The sequence below is a fragment of the Alexandromys fortis genome, unplaced genomic scaffold, assembly GCF_014885135.2.
Source record: "Alexandromys fortis isolate MF-2015 unplaced genomic scaffold, M_Fortis_MF-2015_v1.1 scaffold_256, whole genome shotgun sequence".
Classification (NCBI taxonomy): Eukaryota; Metazoa; Chordata; class Mammalia; order Rodentia; family Cricetidae; genus Alexandromys; species Alexandromys fortis.
Genome location: NW_026068135.1, coordinates 990588 through 1008942, shown reverse-complemented (window position 1 = coordinate 1008942; position 18355 = coordinate 990588). Strand labels below are relative to the sequence as shown.

General features: G+C 41.4%; 1 non-coding gene across 1 annotated transcript; it reads right to left on the bottom strand.

Moving 5' to 3' along the window:
• Positions 1 to 4216: 4216 nt before the first annotated feature.
• LOC126491074 (small nucleolar RNA SNORA16B/SNORA16A family) lies at positions 4217 to 4356 on the bottom strand. Its single transcript, XR_007589314.1, has one exon. It is a non-coding gene; the product is annotated as a small nucleolar RNA SNORA16B/SNORA16A family (small nucleolar RNA).
• Between the last annotated feature and the right edge of the window lie 13999 nt (positions 4357 to 18355).

Genomic DNA, 18355 nt, shown 5'->3' with positions numbered 1-18355 from the left:
TCTTAAAAAAAAAATGATTTGTGTGCGTGCCCAGACACCCAATACACTTGGTGCAAACCCTTGCACACAGCACACACTCATGTTTGATGTGGATATGTGGGTGCATATGGCATGGCCTGCATGTGGAGGTCAGAGGGTTACTTTGTAGAGCTGGTTCTCCCCATTCACCTTTACATGGTTTCTAGGGATCTAACTCAGGTTGCCATGCTTCTGTATTGAGTGCCTTGATCTGCTGAACTGGCTCTGTAGCCTTGGTTCTTACGCTGGCTGGATGATGGTTTACACCAAATGTCTTCTAGACTCTAGTACCTAGAGTACTTGATTCCGACCAGTTGAGAAACTTAGAGGGGAGGGAAGGCACAAAGTGTGAGAGTGGTCATCTCTGACCTAGTATTTCTTGTTCAAGTATTTGATAAGTGAGCATTGAATGCTTTACGTGAATCATGTGCGTTCTACGCTCTGGGGATGGCATAGGATTTTCAGAGCACCCTGTTCCATAGGGGCTTGTCAGTTAAGTATGTTCTTCATTCAACTCTGGTAGGATTTTGAAACTTTGAACAGGGGGTAACAACGGTTCATGAGGAGCCCTTTGTCCTTCAGCAATGCTCTCTCTCTCTCTCTCTCTCTCTCTCTCTCTCTCTCTCTCTCTCTGTCTCTCGTGTGTGTGTGTGTGTATGTGTGAGATGTGCCATGTTACAACACACATGTGAAGGTTAAAGAAAACCTTTGTGGAGTGACTTCTGTCCTTCTACTGTGGTTTCTGGGGATCAAACTCAGGTTGTAAGACTTGCAGCAAGTGCTTCCCTGCTGAGCTGCCTTCCCTGGCCAGCCCTCTCTCTTACTTAGCACAACACTAGTAAAAATGTCACTGGATATTCAGACAGGCACATTCCTAGCAGATGGCTCTTAACTTGGACGCTATGTGTGAGGGGTCAGAGTTAAACACCGGTGGAGTCAAGTTCAGTTCCCCAGGGCTTCCATTTCCCTCCGTGTTCTTTGGAAATCACTTCCTGGTGTTCTAATTCTCTCTATCTTGCCAAGCAGCAAAAACACTAAGAAAATCCCCGGAAGTAGCTTGCGGTTGAGTTTCAAGTTTTTTGGCTCTTATCCAAACACTCATGAGTTTCATTTGTGTTCACATATAAGAAAAGCCAACCCAGATCTCCTAATAATGCTGTATTTAGTGCTTAAACTTTAATTGCAGGGTATAAATGATACCATTAGGAACCGATATCAATACTAATGCCACCTATATTATTATTTACTCGGCTGAAAACTAAGCTTGTTGAAATATATTTATTAACGCTGCACCCTAGAACCACATTTAAAGCTTAATTCTGTGGCTGCTCATGAATTCTCAGCATACTGTGGTGTCGAGGAGCCTTCTTAGCTTGAGATAAGTTCATTATTAAATTCGAGTGATGTGTTAGGGCTTTTTTTTTTTTCAGGTCACAAAAAAACAAGCTGTTTTATTCAAAAGATGAAAAGCTCTGTGAAATCCGGGCCCTTTTAAGCAACAAACAGTTAAATTTGGCATCTATGATGTATAAAGTTTTCTCCTTAGCATTTAAAATGTACTTTCTTCGTTCTGTAGATTTCTTTTCCAACCATGGCTATTGTTTGTCACTAATAGCTAGCTTTTGTGAAATTAATAAATGTGCATAATAAGGACATAAAGGTATGGAGAAGTAATACTGTAATCCTTTTGTTTGGATAATCAGTCTAATGTATGCAAATTAAACCTTATTAGTACTAGGGTTTTGTGTCTGCTTATCAAAATGTGCCATTTTCATGAAAATTGGAAGTCCATTATATAAAGTTATTATTAACAATCATTTAGGAATTATATACGGTATGCAAATTAAAGTTGATTACAACTAATTAAGGGCTTTCTTTGTTATTTGACCTTGTCTGCTTTTTATGTAAATATGTTTCTTTTGGTCTGGCATATTTTTAGACTCAGAAAAGTATATTAAGACAAGTTACATTATGTATTTTTTAATGCATCTTTGTGTTGCCATTGTTTATGCCCTCATCTCCAGAGGCACATATGATATGCCAGAGCCGTGCAGCTCGCTTTTTGGTGATCGTTGTCTAGCTGAGGACGATTTCAGAAACAGAAAACAATCAAACCTCCAGGTCCCTTCAGGAAGATTAGTGGAAAACGAGCCCAACCCCGGTCTTCATGCCACAATGCCCCCCCTTTCACCGTTGATTGACTGCAGTCAGCCTTGAGTTATGGAGTTCTAGACAGAGCTCAGTCATACGTGATCCTTACTCACTCCCAAGACGTCTTTCGAGCACAGTTGTTTGTTATCTGTGAAGGCATTCCCCTCCAGATTAGTGACTTCATCACAGAAAGCACAAGTCAGTACCAACGGCTTTCCAAAGTATATGATGCCTAGAATGTGAGAAGTTTCTCAGTAGGTGAAGAGAAAACATTTAGAGATTAGAATGGTTTTTTCCTTTATATTTAGTGTGTGTGTGTGTGTGTGTGTGTGTGTGTGTGTGTGTGAGTGTGTGTGTGTGCATGTGAATAGCACGGCTTGTGTGTAGAGATCAGAGGACAACTCTTGGCAGCTCTCTCCTTCCACCACGTGGGTTTCAGAGATTGAACTGAGGCAATGAAGCTTGGTGGTTAGTGCTTTTACCCGATGAGCCATCTTGCTGGCTTCTAGATTGAGAAATGGTTTTAAAGATTTATTTATCTTATTTTATGTATATGAGTGTTTGGCCTGTTTGCATGTATGTGCACCATGTGCGTGCCTGGTGTGTGTGGCACTCAGAAGAGGGCATCAGATCCACTGGAGCTGGGGTTAAAGATGCCTGTGAACCGCTGTGTGTGTTCTGCGAAACGAACCCCAGTCCCTTGCAACAAGTGCTCTTACCCCCTGAACTATCTCTCTCGACCCAGGAGTGAGACTTCTAAATACTTCTTCTATCTTTTATTCAGTGCCATTATTCTAGTAGTTTTTGGTGAACAATGAGGCTCAATACTCTGGTTTAAGCAAAGGGTCCTACGGTACTTGCTTTAATTCTGGAATAGAAAAGACCCACGAACCAATAATTCTCAAGTGCCTTAAAGTGTGTGGGCAGGAAAAATAGGGGAAAATAAAGGAACTGAGAAAAGATGTCAAACGAGCTTAGGAATGTTGCTCAGTGGTAGAATGCTTGCCTCGCATGCATGAGGCCCCGGGTCAGATCCTCCACGCCGTAGAAACTGGGCGTGGCAGCAGGAGACAATATTTAGCAGGCAAAGGCAGGAGGATTGCTAGTTTAAGGTCGTCATTAACTGCATAGTGAATTCAAGGCCAGCTGTGGCTACCTGAGATTCTGTCTCAAAATACAAAATAAAACAAAATGTCAGCATTTTTTCAAGAGTAGAGGGGAAATAGGTAGTATCTACATGTTTCAAAAAGGCAGTTGGTGCTGAGAAAATGGTTCAGCAGATAAAGCTGACAACCTGAGTTTAACTCCCGTAACAGGCATAGAGGAAGAAGAGAATCAGCTTCTTCCAGTCGTCCTCTGCTTTCCATTTGTTCTCCACGGGGCATGCATGTCTGCCTACACACACACACACACACGCACATACACACACACACACACGCACATACACACACACACGAGAGATTTCAATATGAAAAAAGGCAGATGAGAAACCAAGAAGTGTACAACCACTCATTTCTAAATTTTGAACATTATTTTATTTAATTTTTTTTTGAGACAGGGTTTCTCTGTGTAGCTTTGGAGCCTGTCCTGACTGTAGACCAGGCTGGCCTCGAACTCACAGAGATCCACCTGCCTCTGCCTCCTGCATGCTGGGATTTAAGGTGTGCACCACCACCACTCAGTGAACATTTATTTATTTTTTAACTTTGAAAACTGATGATTTAGTCTTTAAAAATATCATTTGAATTCTTCCTTCATTTTTTAATGCTAACACAGTTATCCACAATGATCTTATAGCTCCCTGTACCTAGCACTAAGGAACGTAATGGCCTGACCAGCCTTAGCTTACAGGGCAGTGTCCCAAAGCATTGCCACTAGATGTTTCCAAGGTGAACATACTTGCAAGAGCCCCTTCGTGTTGCTTATTGGGCTCAGCAAACTGCTTCCCAAAGCCCTATTCTGCTGACTCCATGTTCAAGATTCAATAGTTGTAGAGTATCCAGTGGTAACAAAATGCTCTGGCTACTTCTCAGAAATGTCGAGATGGAGCTGCTTTTTCCCAAGATCTTACAGATGTGTTACAGCAAATGAAAAACAGGTAATGACAGGTGAGAAGAATGGTTAGCTGGGGCTTCTTTAGACCACATCAGTTATGCAGAGGCAGCTGCAGCTTTGACAAGGGCTGCCATTTGAATTCTTTTAAAGGGATTGAATACTACATTTAAGAAGCTTTTCTTATCTCCTTATGTGTGCACTGTGTGTGTGTGTGTGTGTGCAAGTTTGTGTGGAGTTAAAAGGACAACTCTGTCCTTCTGCCACTTAGGTCTCCAGACTTGGTAGCAAGTGCTCCTACTCACTTAGCCATCTCATCAGCCTCCAAAGCAGCCTTTGAATTTACACTTGTGGACAGAGGGAGGGCTCCGTGATTAAGAGCATTTACTGATGTTGTAGAGGACCTGGGTTCAATTCCCAGCACCCACATGGCAGCTCAAAACTGTACCTGCTATTTTATGGAATCTGACATCTCATCTGACCTCTGAGGGCACCAAGCACACACATTGTGCACAGACCACAAATAGGAAAACTAGTAATACACGCAAAATAAAATAAATAAACCTAAAAGTGCTACATAAAGGCAGAAAAGTACACATAGGTAAGCTGACAGCTCAACACTCTTATGTAGCTAGGATCCAATTCAAGAGGCGGCACGTTGAGTCAGATGTGGTGGCACATGTCTTTAATCTCCTCACTGAAGGCAGATGCAGGCAGATCTCTGTGAATTCGAAGCCAGCCTGATCCACCCAGTGAGTGCCAGGACAGCCATGACTATGTAGAGAGTCCCTGTCTCAAAAACAAAAAGAAAGAAAAAAGGTAAGAAAAGGTACATTGATTATACTACAGTAGTTCTTGGCTTTTTCATAAACTGGGTGACAGGATAATCTACAGGTCTCTTTCCGGTGTCTCTTGGAGAGAATTGTCATCTGCACAACACTGAGAAGCCCAATCTACCTACATGGTACCTCTCTTATAAAGGGAGCCTTTATGCTTTCTAGAAAGTGCAGAAAAAAGGCTAAGTTCATACCTTTCTCTGAGGCTATAGGAATCCGCGCCCGGAATAGATGTTGTAGGTCACTCTAGCCTCCAGAAAAGCTGTGCCCCTGGGTGTCACAGCATGGTTAAAGCTTTCATATGGAGTCTCCCATGTTCTAGGTGTCCCACTACTTCCTCGTCCTCCCCAGCAGGTGTCCGCCATCTTCCCTCCACAGGACAGCCGTCATCAGCCCTTGCTTTTGCTTTACTTCCCTTGTTCAGTATCAGAGGACTCAGCCCTTTTGCCAGACTTCACTGGAGGAGGTGCAGTGTTTTTTTTTTTTTAATGAACATTTCCTGTCCTGTTCCTCCAATAAGCAAAGCTTGTCCTTCTCAGGGTCAAAACATGTCCAGTCAAAGTCCACAAACCATAATGGAGTTCTCATGTTTTCTCAAGAACAACGTTTTCTGATAGTTGCAGACATTTCTTTCCCCTAAGCAACATGGGGTCAGAAACTGGAATTCCTAGCTCCAAAGATATATATATATATTTTTTTAAGAAATCTCCATTTGTGCCATAGCTCAGTGGATGGAAAAAGGATCTAATGATATTGGCCTCACAGCTAATGCCGGCAGTGTCTGTATTGTACCACAATAAAGGGGCTGCCGTGGGTGCAGCTCTCCGCCTTCTAAGAAGATCCTTTGCTCCGTAGGAGTTACTGGGTGTGCCTGGAGGAGCTCCAAGAAGGTTAATAAGTGCCTGTGAAAGCAAGAGGGGGAAGATTGAAAGAGAACCCAGGAAATTCTCACAATGATACACGGAAAAGGAGGCAAATGCCAAGTCCTTAGTCAGGCTTCAGTACACTAAAGAGAAACATAAACGTAGAAGAGGGACGGGTGCCGCCCCTTCTGTCAGGTGACTGGATGTGTAATCAGCCTTGCCTTTCCCACGTGCTGACTGCTCCGAGCCTGGGAAGGGGAGACTGGGACACAAAATGCTGTCTCCTGGTCCTCGGGAAATGGTGGGGATCACGCTGGGATGAGCACAGTTGATCTCTCCTTTCCCCGCTAGGGAGGAAACACCGTATTGCATTAGAAGGTTTTTGTGACTTTATATTTCTCAAAATAACACAGTGGAATTATAGGCAACACAAGATTCAAGCTCTGTGAGTCTTTTAACTCAGACAGGGTCGAATGTGTAATTAAGATTAATGATAGCATAATGGAATTGGAGACATGCGATTATTGCATCGTGTGCCGTGCAGACAGACATGCATCTTGCATTCATATCACTTTGGGTTTGCAGGTTAAGAAGTATGCTGGGGGGGAAGAGGCAATGGAGCTGAGCTACATTTTGCTGCTAGGATGTTTTAGAAGTTAATTTTTGCCAATGGCTGTCTCAGGGGTGTTGAAATACGCCCAGATACGATGGGTTTTTAGAATCTGCTGCCTTTATTTCGTTTCCTTTGAGAAAAAGTCAACCTTAAAATATCTCCATCAGAAGATGAAAGCATCTGTATTAACACGTTTAGGGAGTCACCTGACTGCATGGGTTGTATGTTAAGGTGAAGTGAATTAATTTTTCAGTCATAAAGCCAAAATAGGAGTGGGAGCCTGGAAATGTTTGAGAGTAGGTCTCTCTTGAATCAGAGAAGATAGGGAAGACCTTCATAGTTTTGGACTCTCCTATTAGAGAAAAATAAAACCAAAGAAGGAATTATATTTTAGATTATAGCATATTATTTCTATGAGATTTTATTTATTTTATCGTATGAGTGTTTGCCCGAATGTGTATCTATGTACCATATGTGTGCCTGGTTTCTGTGGAGGAGGCCAGAAAAGGGCATTGGATCCTCTGGGGCTGGAGTTAAAGATAGTTATGAGCTGCCATGTAGGTGTTAGGAATTGAACTGGGTTCTCGGGGAAAACAGCCAGTGCTCTTAACTGCTGAGCCATCTCTCTAGTCCCTAGCATATTATTTAAATATTAAAATATATGGTGATGGGATCACTGCCTATGTATTAGATCTAAGAGAGCATTTTTAAATTATTTTGACAAGTTCATAATATATACAATGTATTGTGATCATATTCACCCTCCATTATCCTTCCTCATTCTCTTTTTACTCCTACTGGACCTTCTGCTTCCCATCTAGTCCCCCCACTTACATTTCTTTATTTTTGTGACTGAGTTGAATTAGGCTGAGCATGATGTGGGGTTATTTACTTGAGCACGGGCCACTTACCATTGGCTATAGCAGCGAAAATCTCTCCCCAGCCATTCGTTAACCGCCCCCCCCTCGCCCCAGGAAGGGCGAGTTTTCATGAGCTTCGCCCCCATCATGATGAAATGTTGAAAGGCCAGATCTCCAGCTCTTGTCCAGGCAGCCACAGTTACACTATGTGGAATCTATCTGTCTGTCTGTCTGTCTGTCTATCTATCTATCTATCTATCTATCTATCTATCTATCTATCCATCCATCTATCTGTCATCTATTTATTGACTCAGGGTCTCACTGTGTAGCTCCGGATGATCTGGAACTGGAACTCACAGAGATCCAGCTGCTGCTACCTCCCAACTGCTGGGATTAAAGGCTATACTGTGCTTTTTGCTTTTTGTTTTTTAAGACAAGGTTTCTCTGTGTAACAACCCTGGTTGTCCTAGAACTCACCCTGTAGACCAGACTGGCCTCGAGCTCACAGAGATCCACTGGCCTCTGCCTCCCAAGCGCAAGGATTAAAGACATGTGTTCCCATGCCCAGCAGGACTATACTGTGGCTTCATTTCAGTTTTCTTGGGTATTATTGTAACACTAAAGGGAAGGGAGTGTTCCTCAAAATTGAGTAAATTACATATTTTAATTAATATATACTTTTTATTATGAAGGTTTTTAGAATACACATTCAGCCTTAATGCGGGGGGGGGCAGGGTTCGGACTTGGTCCTGCCTCAACTTAATGTGCCAGGCTTTGTTGACTTCCTGTGGGAAGCCTTACCATTTGGAAGGAGTGGATGGGGTTGAACTGGGGGAAATCAAAGGGTAGGAGTTAGAGGAGGGGTAGGAGGGAGAACTGTGGTTGGAATGTAAAATGAAATAAAAAGAAACACACATTCAAACTCCTTTTTAAGAAAAAATATTTTATTTTATTTTTAAAACAATCTTATTTTACATACCAATCCCAGTTCCCTCTCCCTCCTGTCCTCCCCTTCTTCTCCCAACTCCACCCTTCATCCACTCCTCAGAGAGGGTGAGGCTTCTCATGTGGAGTCAACAAAGTCTGACCAAGGCCCTCCATCCTGTATCTAGGCTGAACAAGGTATCCTTCCACAGGGAATGGGCTCCAAAGAGCCGGTTCATGCACTAGGAATAAATACTGACTCCACTGCTAGTGGCCCCACAAACTGCCTAAGCCATGCAACTGTCACCTACAATCAGAGGTCCTAGTTTGGTCTTAGGCAAGTTCCCTAGATGTCAGTTCTACTAGCTAGCTAAGGTTAGTTTTTTTTTTTTTCCTGTGGATTTTTCCATCATGATCTTGGACCCTTTGTTTGTAATATTGCTCTTCCCTCTCTATGGCTGGACTCCAGGAGTTCAGCTCAATGCTTAGCTGTGGATCTCTGCATCTGCTTCCATCAGATACTAGATGAAGGTTTTATGGTGACAATTAAGGTAGTCCTCAATCTGATTACAGGAGAAGGGCATTTTGGGTACCCTCTCCACTATTGCTTAAATTTTTAGCTGGGGTCATCCTTGTGGATTCCTGGGAATTTCCCTAGTGCCTGGTTTCTCACTAACCCGATAATGGCTCCCTCTTTCAAGGTATCTCTTTCTTTACTCTCCCTCTCTGTTCTTCACCCAACTCAATCTTCCTGATCTTTCATGTTCTCCTCCCTGCTCCCCTTCTCCCCTCCCCACTCTCCTGTCTCCCTATGCTGCCACATTACCAAAGAGAGTTTGACTACTTCCCTTTCCTTGGGGGATCCACATATGTCTCTCTTAAGGTTCTCCTTGTTTCCTGTCTTTTCTGGGGTGTGGACTGTAGGCTGGTTATCCTTTGCTTTATGTCTAATATCCACTTATGAGTGAATACATATCATATTTGTCTTTCTGGGTCTGGGTTACCTCACTCAGGATGTTTTTTTCTAGTTCCATCCATTTGCCTGCAAGTTTCAAGATGTCATTGCTTTTTAACGCTGAGTAGTACTTCATTGTGTAAATACACCACATTTTCTTTATTCTTTGGTTGAGAAGCATCTAGGCTTATTCCAGGTTCTATTACGAATAATGCTGCTATGAACAAATGTCCTTGTAGTATGGGTCTGAATCCTTTGGGTATATACCCCAAAGTGGTATTGCTGGGTCTTGCAATAGGTTGAGTTCTAGTTTTCTGAGAAACCGCCATACTGATTTCCAAAGTGGCTGTACAAGTTTGCACTCCCACCAGCAATGGAGGAGTGCTCCCCTTACTCCACATCCTCTCCAGCATAAGCTGTCATCGGTGTTTTTGATCTTAGCCATTCTGATTGGTATTAAGGTGGTATCTCAAAGTCGCTTTGATTTGCATTTCCCTGATGGCTAAGGATGTTGAGTAGTTCCTTAAGTGCCTTTCAGCCATTTGAGATTCTTCTGCTGAGAATTCTTTGTTTAGATCTGTACCCCAGTTGGATTATTTGATATTTTGATATCTAGTTTCTCGAGTTCCTTGTATATTTTGGAGATAATCTCTCTGTCCAATGTGAGGTTGGTGAAGATTTTTCCCATTCTAAAGGTTGCCATTTTTTCTTGTTGACCATGTCCTTTGCTTTACAGAAGAAGCTTCTCAGTTTCAGGAGATCTCATTGCTCTCAGTGTCTGTGCTTCTGGCTACTTCCCACTTTCTCTTCTATGAGGTTCAGTGTAGCTGGATTTATGATCCAATAGTCTTGAGTTTTGTGCATGGGGATAGATTTGGATCTATTTTCATTCTTCTACATCTAGTTATGCCAGCACCATTAGTTGAAAATGCTTTCTTTTTCCACTGTATAATTTTAACTTCTTTGTTCAAGATAAGATGTTCATAGATATGTGGATTAATATACTTGCTGTATATTGCCTATATATTGTATGTTTAGGTATGTTCCTTGTATCCCAGATCTCTTCAAGACCTTTATCATGAGGGGGTGTTGGATTTTGTCAAAGACTTTTTCTGCATCTAATGAGATGATCATGTGTTTCTTTTTCTTCCAGTTTGTTTATATAATGGGTTACATTTACAAATTTTCTTATGTTAATGTTTCATCTCTGGGATGAAGCCTACATGATCATGGTGGATGATTTTCCTGTTGTGTTCTTGGATTCAGTTTGCCATTATTTTATTGAAATTTTTTTTGCATCAGTGTTCATGAGGGAGGTTGGTCTGTGATTCTCTTCCTTAGCTGCATCTTTGTGGTTGCTGATGCAGTGGGGGTGGTTGGGGTGTGGGGAGGCTACTCCTAGGTCTCTGGGGCTCAGGTGAGTAGGAGTGGGGCATGGGATGTGCCTCCAGGGACTGGCTTAGAGAGTAGGGCTCTCCAGATGAGGAGCTAGATACCCATCTCTCGAGGTGGGAGTGGGACCAAGGCTCTGGTAGTAGCAGATGCAGTGGGGGAGGGGTTGGAGGTATGAGAAGGCTGCTTCCAGGTCTCTTTGGCTTCAATAGGTGGGGATGGGGCACGGATGTGCCTCCAGGGACTATGGCCTAGAGGGCAGGGCTCTCTGGCCTGGGAGCCAGATATTCACCTCTCAGTTGGGGCTAGGGCCAAGGTTGCCGTGGTTGCAGATGCAATGGAGGTGGTTGGGGGTGTGGGGAGGTTGCCCCCAGGTCTCTGGGGCTTTGCTGGGTGGGGCAGGGTATGGGATGTTCTTCAGGGACTATGGCCTAGAGAGTAGGGCTCTACAGCTTGGGAGCCAGCTACTCACCTCTCCAGGTAGGGGTGGGATGTAAAGAAAACCTTCTTGAACTCTAGTATTGTCTTACATTATTCTATTTTTATTATAAGTTAATACAGGATCAGTTCAGACCCCTACTTATAGCTCTTAATTAAGTTTAAAGCCTAATTAATGCATTGGAAACATAAGCAAATGTATAGACTATAACATTTAAATTCAAATACTCCTTTAAGGTACATGAGGATGTGATTTTTCCATATATATAATATATATTTAATATATAAAATACTCTTTATATATTATAACATAATATATATAATACTCTTTAAACATATTTACAATCTTTTTTGCCTTGAATTATTTACAAACCATTTTACTCTGGCTGAAATGATCATAATTCTATCTGAAAACCAGAGCACTGAAACAGGATAATACCTTCCATCAAGGCGGGGCATCCATTAAGATGAACATCTATATTAGCTACTTTTGAGGCAGCTGCTTATTATATAGCTGCTGGTCAGAGAATATTCATGCCAGAAGTGGAGGTGGCTCAGAATGTGGGAGACTTACCACCTCAGTGACCCACTTCCTTCAGCTAGGTCCCAACTCCCAAAGATTCCACAACTTCCGAAAGTAGTACCACCAACCGAAGACCAAGTGTTCAAACCCATGAGCTTATGACACCACATCGTCTTCTAAATATTCACATCAGTGCCCATCCATCAATTCTGTTGTCATCTTTATCCAGAGAGGCTTCCTTTTGTAGTAGACATCCGTTACTAAAGAGACTCATAACTCACCTAAATGCAGAGAATAACTTACTGTTGAATATATTAGAAATATTTAATTAAAAAGCTTATTAGTTCTTAAAGCATTTCCTACAATGTGTAGAAGACTAGTCATCCCTACCCATCCACACCTTCTTCCCTACCCAATCAGGACCAGTTTGTGTTGCCCAAATATTCTTGGGTGTGTGACCAACTTTCCAGAGGCTACAGTCTAAAAACGGTCTCTTCCTCTCCTAGGAGCTAAAAAATGACTAACAGTTTCACTGTGGGATTTCAAATTTCAAGCCTAACTCCCCCCTCCATGCTGGGATCTGGTCTGGCTTGGCCTTGCACGGATCTAATGCATGCTGTCCCAACTGCTGTCAGATCCTATGTGGAGCTGTGCCGCTCTGCCCTCTGCACCTCTGGTTCTTTTTTTTTTTAATATTTATTTATTTATTAAGCATCCAATGTACTGCTGGCAAGGAAGGCACCAGGTCTCATTACAGATGGTTGTGAGCCACCATGTGGTTGCTGGGAATTGAACTTGGGACCTCTGGAAGAGCAGCCAGTGCTCTTACCCTCTGAGCCATCTCTCCAGCACCTCTGGTTCTTAACACTACGTATGCTCCCTTTCCCACAGTGATCCCTGAGTCTTAGCAGGGCGGGTAGTTCTTTTTTTTTTTTAAATATTTATTTATTAGGTATACAATAGTCTATCTGTGTGTATGCTGAAGGCCAGAAGAGGGCACCAGACCTTATTGCAGATGGCTGTGAGCCACCGTGTGGTTGCTGGGAATTGAACTCAGGACCTTTGGAAGAGCAGGCAATGCTCTTAACCACTGAGCCATCTCTCCAGCCCCCGGGTAGTTCTTTGTAGGACTGAAGGTTGAGAGATGTAAGTCATTAGGAGTTGATTTTTAATACTATGTCTGTTTAGCAGAAAAATAGTAGGAGGTTCTCTGCCAGGGCCTATGACCTGTCTAGCCATAGTGAAAATTTGGCATATTTGCACAGTGGAATATTATTCAGGTTTTAAGAAAAATGAAATTCAAAGGGGAATGGATGAAGCTGGAAGCAGGCATTCTGAATGAGGTAACCCCAGAACTAGGAAGACAAAGGTTACATTTTCTCTCATTTGTTGCATGCTTTCTCTTATTTATGAATGTTATCTCTAAGCCATCAGATATTTATGTTTCATTTGGAATAGCTGTAGAAGTTAATGATTTCTCGGGCCATGGCAGGGGGTGGGGTTGAAGGAAGGGAGATAGGATGTTAGAATGCAGTGATACAAAAGATTAAAAGGGACTGGGAACAGGAAAGTTTGCATTGGAATGAGGGAGCTGAGTGCAGGTTATAGGACAGACTAAAGGACTTTCAAAAAGGTCATATGGAAACCTTCTGTAGAAGAGTTCAAGTACATGCGCATGGTCATACATACATACATACATACATACATACATACATACGTGTGTGTGTGTGTAATTAAAATGGAGTTACCCTATAATGAGACAGCAATGCCCATGCTAGACTCTAGAGGCTAGCAAAGACCTGGAGTTGATTCCCAGCACCCACATAGTGGCTTACAGTCCGTAACTCTAGTTCCAGTGGACCCAATGCCCTCTGCTGGCCTCCATAAGCATCAGTTACACACATAACTGCACAGACAGATAAAATGAAAATAATAGGAATGAATCTGAAAAAAATTAAAGTCCAGTTCCAAGAGTCGGTTACTACTGGCTGTTGGCAGCGAGAGCAAAGCATTAGAGGGTACTGCCAATACTCTTGGATACCCTCCAGAATTTGACACTAAAACCCTGTTAGTGAAGACAACATGTGCTTCAGTCACAGGATAGAGATCAAACTGACCCCATTTCTTCTGGCTAGCTTTTACAGTCCTGGAAGGCGCTATGAAAACTCCCAGGGGAGAAGAGTCACCTCTCATATCCAGCTGTGAAACTTGCCAGCTACAGTAATGGCTGGCCTGGCAAGACATGCCCGCTGGACACAGGAACCCAGTGACATGTGCACAGCAAGTACTCCTTCCTGCTGAGTTCTTTCTCAAGTTGCTTTTTTCTTCAGATTTTATTTTATGTGTATGGGTGTTGTGCCAACATGTATGTCTGTGCACAAACATTGACTTGTGGAGGCCAGAAGAGGGCGTCAGATCCCCTGGAACTGGAGTCTGAAGCAGTTGTGAGTCACCCTGAGGGTGCTGGGAATTGAATCCCAGTCCTCTGGAAAAGCAGCCAGTGCTTTTTAAAATGCCAAGCTATCTCCCCAGCCCCTGGTTTTTAAAAAGAGTCTCACATAGCCTAAATTGAAGCACAATTAGTTAAAACTCAGAGAGAGAAATTGGGGTTCAACCTGAAGACCAGAAAAGCAAAACAGCCAGCCTCTGACTCTAACCTCGACTTCAGTCTGAAAATGACCATCCTGCCTCCAGGAATCTCAGAATGAGACTGAGACTGAGAGCTGTCTCCTCCCGTTTTATAATCCTCTTTAGAGCTGGGATTAAAGGCATGCACCACTGGGATTAAAGGCGTGCGGCTCCCGGTTTCTATGGCAACTAGTGTGGCTACTGGGATTAAAAGTGTATGCTGTTTTACTCTCTAGTCTCCAGGCAAGGTTTATGTATTAAAATACAAAATAAATGACACTACGCCTTATATAGCTGAGACTAGACATGAATATCTGATCCTCCTGACTCAACTGCCAAGGGCTGGGATTAGTATTATGCACCATCAGATGCCACTAATCATTAATTAAAAAAAAAACATTTCATAGCCAGGCATTTGTGGCACACACCTATAATCCCAGCAGTTGGGAGGTAGAGGCAGGTAGATCTCTGTGAGTTCAAGGCCAGCTTTGTCTACAAAGTGACTTCCAGGATAGCCAGGACTTTTATACAGAGAAATCCTGTCTTGAAAAGACAAACAAACAATGACAAAAAAAAAAAAAAAAAACAAGACTGTTTCATACACACGTTTTTCTTTTCCTTTTTATACCTCAGTGTTCCAATAAAACTTGCTGCATCTTGCCTGTGGGAACATTTCATATTCAGATCATAACACCTTCTAATTAGGGAACATAGAATGTTTTCTGTAAAAGACAGGAGCTAATAGTAAAATCTCTATACTTGGAAAGTCATATAGACTCTTAGAACTGTTTGACTCTTCCACTGTGTTATGAAAGGGAACAGTGGGATTAAGCTATAGAATCGAGTTTGCCAACCATTGATTCAAATGAAGATTTAGAATGGAATATTCTTGGGGTAGCTTTTGTTGACACCAATTTAATAAAATCATCTCTACTCCAAATTTCTGGGACATTGCGTTAACGTGTGTGTGTGTGTGTGTGTGCGCGCGCGCATTATATTTAAAATCAGATTTAGGACTGGAGAGATGGCTCAGCGATTAAGAGCACTGACCGCTTTTCCAGAGGACCTCGGTTCAATTCTAAGCACTCATGTAGTAGCTCATAACCATCTGTAGCTCCAGTTCTAGGGGATATGATAGCTTTTTCTGGTTTCCATAGACACTACACTCATGTGGGGCACAGACACACATGCAGGCAAAACACCCATACCTAAACAATAATAAAATAAAAATTAGATTTAAAAAAACAATGTGAACCATTCATATTTGACAAGTGTTACTTAATGTTAATCTTTACCCCACTTCCTCTGTTCTCCGCACAATTGACAACTGATCAGTAATAATGGCTTTATTCACAACTGATGTTTTTACATGACTGGAGATATCTATAAACATATATAGGTTGTTCCTCTCTCTACTCCATCCACTTCTTAGGTCCCTTCTAAATGTGTTTCTCAGCAGGTTTAAGAAAGCTAGACAAGGGACCATTAATATATGGATTAGGGAGAGGCTTCGGTCAGTATTGGCTGCTGGAAGAGGTATATTATCTCCGTCAGTGGTATAACTACTGATAAGCTGTCTGTGCTTTAGGAAATAGCTTCCTATCCACACTCATGAAAACAACCTTAATCTAGCTCAGTGTCTCATGCTTGAAAAGGACATGAAAGTAAGAGGGAGACTTGTTGGAAGAAGGATTCCAGTGGGTGAGGGAGAGGAGATGAGAGGGAAATGGAATGAAAATGACCAGAATTCGTTATATACATGGAAGAAATAGTCAAAGAATTCAAAAATAAATATAATACATTGCCTCTTCATCTAGGCCTATACATAGACATCTTTTTTATAATTTTCTTCAATTTTTATTGTAAAAAGTTGAAATAAAGATAAAAAGAATTTGTATGCAACTATCGTCTAAGTCCAATCATTGTTAAGGTTTAACTGTATTTCTGCAGGTGCTTTCCCCCAGTTTGTTAGGCTAAACCATGTATAGTTGTCAATACTCAATTGCTTTTGACTTATGAAACGGCAGTTTGATTCAGCAAAAGCTAATGCAGTGATTCTCAACCTTCCTAATGCTGCAGCCCTCATGTTGTTGTGACCCCCAACCCTAAAATTATTTTGTTGCTCATTGTAACTGTAATTTTATTACTGTTATAAATTGTAATGTAAATATCTGATATGCAGGATATCTGATATGTGACCTCCAAAGGGTTCATGACCCACAGCTTGAAAACCGCTGATCTAATGGATTTTTCCCCTTTGAAACATTTGAGACAGAGTCAATTGGAATTTATAATACTTCACCATTAAGAACGATGACATCCATTGCCTGAAAAATAGGACCTTTTCCTTCATACCCATAATATTATCACCAAACTATAGAAAATACAAAATCAAAATATTTGAAAATTATTGTATTTCTATTATTATACTTGTAGTACTGGGAAAAAAGAAAAAAAAAGGAAAAGAAAAAGAGAGGAAACAGTACTTATACTTCTGGGGACTGATTGAACCTGAGGCTTCACCTCTGTCAGGCAAGCATTCTACCACTGAGTTATACTCCCAGCCACTAAAACTTTATTTTTAACTGAAAACATAAAAATAAGAATTGTACTTAGCTATGGGGTACCATGCAGTGTTTCTACATATATTCATTGTGTGATGCTTAAATCAGGTTAAACATATTTATCTCCTCAACCATTTGTCATTTCTTTGTAGTGAAAGTTTTAAAAATCCTTTCTTGTAGCTTTTTGAAATGTAAAGTATATTATTGTCATTTGTGACAATAATACACCAGAACTAATTTGTTTATATTTTCTAGTTTGTTTATATTTAAATTTATGTAACAAAATTCTTTCATTGCTACTTTTTAAAGAAAATTATGTGTATTGATGTATTGATGTTTTCTCTACATATGTATTTGTATACCATGTGTGTGCCCAGGTCCTTAGAGTGTAGAAAAGGGTTATCAGTCTCCTGAGACTGGAGTCACAGATGATGGATGAGAACTGCCGTGTGGATTCTGGTAATTCTGTATAGGTAGGTCCCCTGGAAGAGCAGCTAGTGATCTTAACTGTTGAGCCATCTCTCCAGCCCCATAGTTATTTTTTAAAGAACGAAGATTTATTAAAAGTTCATGTGTTACAATTGTTGTATGTCTCTTTTTAGTCTTTTATTTTATAATAGTTTCTCACTGTTTTGTTTCATTTACTCATGTACAGTCTTGCTTTTAGCCCACCCTGGCCTTGAACTTACTTCTCTCTTAGTCTCATTAACACTGAAATTATAGGCATGGACTACCTTACTCTGACTCCCCACTTGTGGTGGTTTGAATGGGAATGGCCCCCATAGGCTCATATATTTGAATGCTCGGTCTCTAGTTGGTAGAACAGTTTGGAAAGGATTCAAAGATGTGGTCTTGTTGGAGGAAGTGGGCCACTAACGGTGGACTTTGTGGTTTCAAAAGCCAATGCCAGGCTCAGTCTCTCTTGTTCCAACTCCTGCTTGTATATCAAGATGTAATCTTTTGGCTACTGCTCTAGCACCATGCCTGCTTGCCTGCCTGCCTCCATTTCTTACCCCATAATGTTCGTGGACTCTAACCCTCTGAAACTGTAAACCTCCCTAATAATCCTCTTTCTTCTATAAGTTGCCTTGGTAATGGTGTTTTACCACAACATTAAAAAAACTAGCAAGACATATTTTCTCCTTTGATCTCAACCCCTGGAAGGAACCCTATCAGTTATCTTACAGACTAACTCTCATATCTCTTGTTTGTCTGTTTATTTCCTCAGGGTTCAACTTGTTCTATTTCATGTGTTTCTTGGAAATGAGAAGCAAAGCCTAAAGGTATGATCAGATTTAGGTTTGATTATATTTAGCAAGACTAGTTCACAAGTGATTGTTCATTTCTATTTTTCATGTTAGAGAGATATAGCATTCAAGTGTTCCATTGTAAGCAGTTTCATAATGTGGGCAACTAAAATAATGACCATCATATTTTCCATTGTGAAGATATGCCTTTTCCTGAACAGGATTCAAAAATAACTATAATATTGTGTTGTATGAATACCTATGAATAAGCAAATTACAGTTTACTTATGT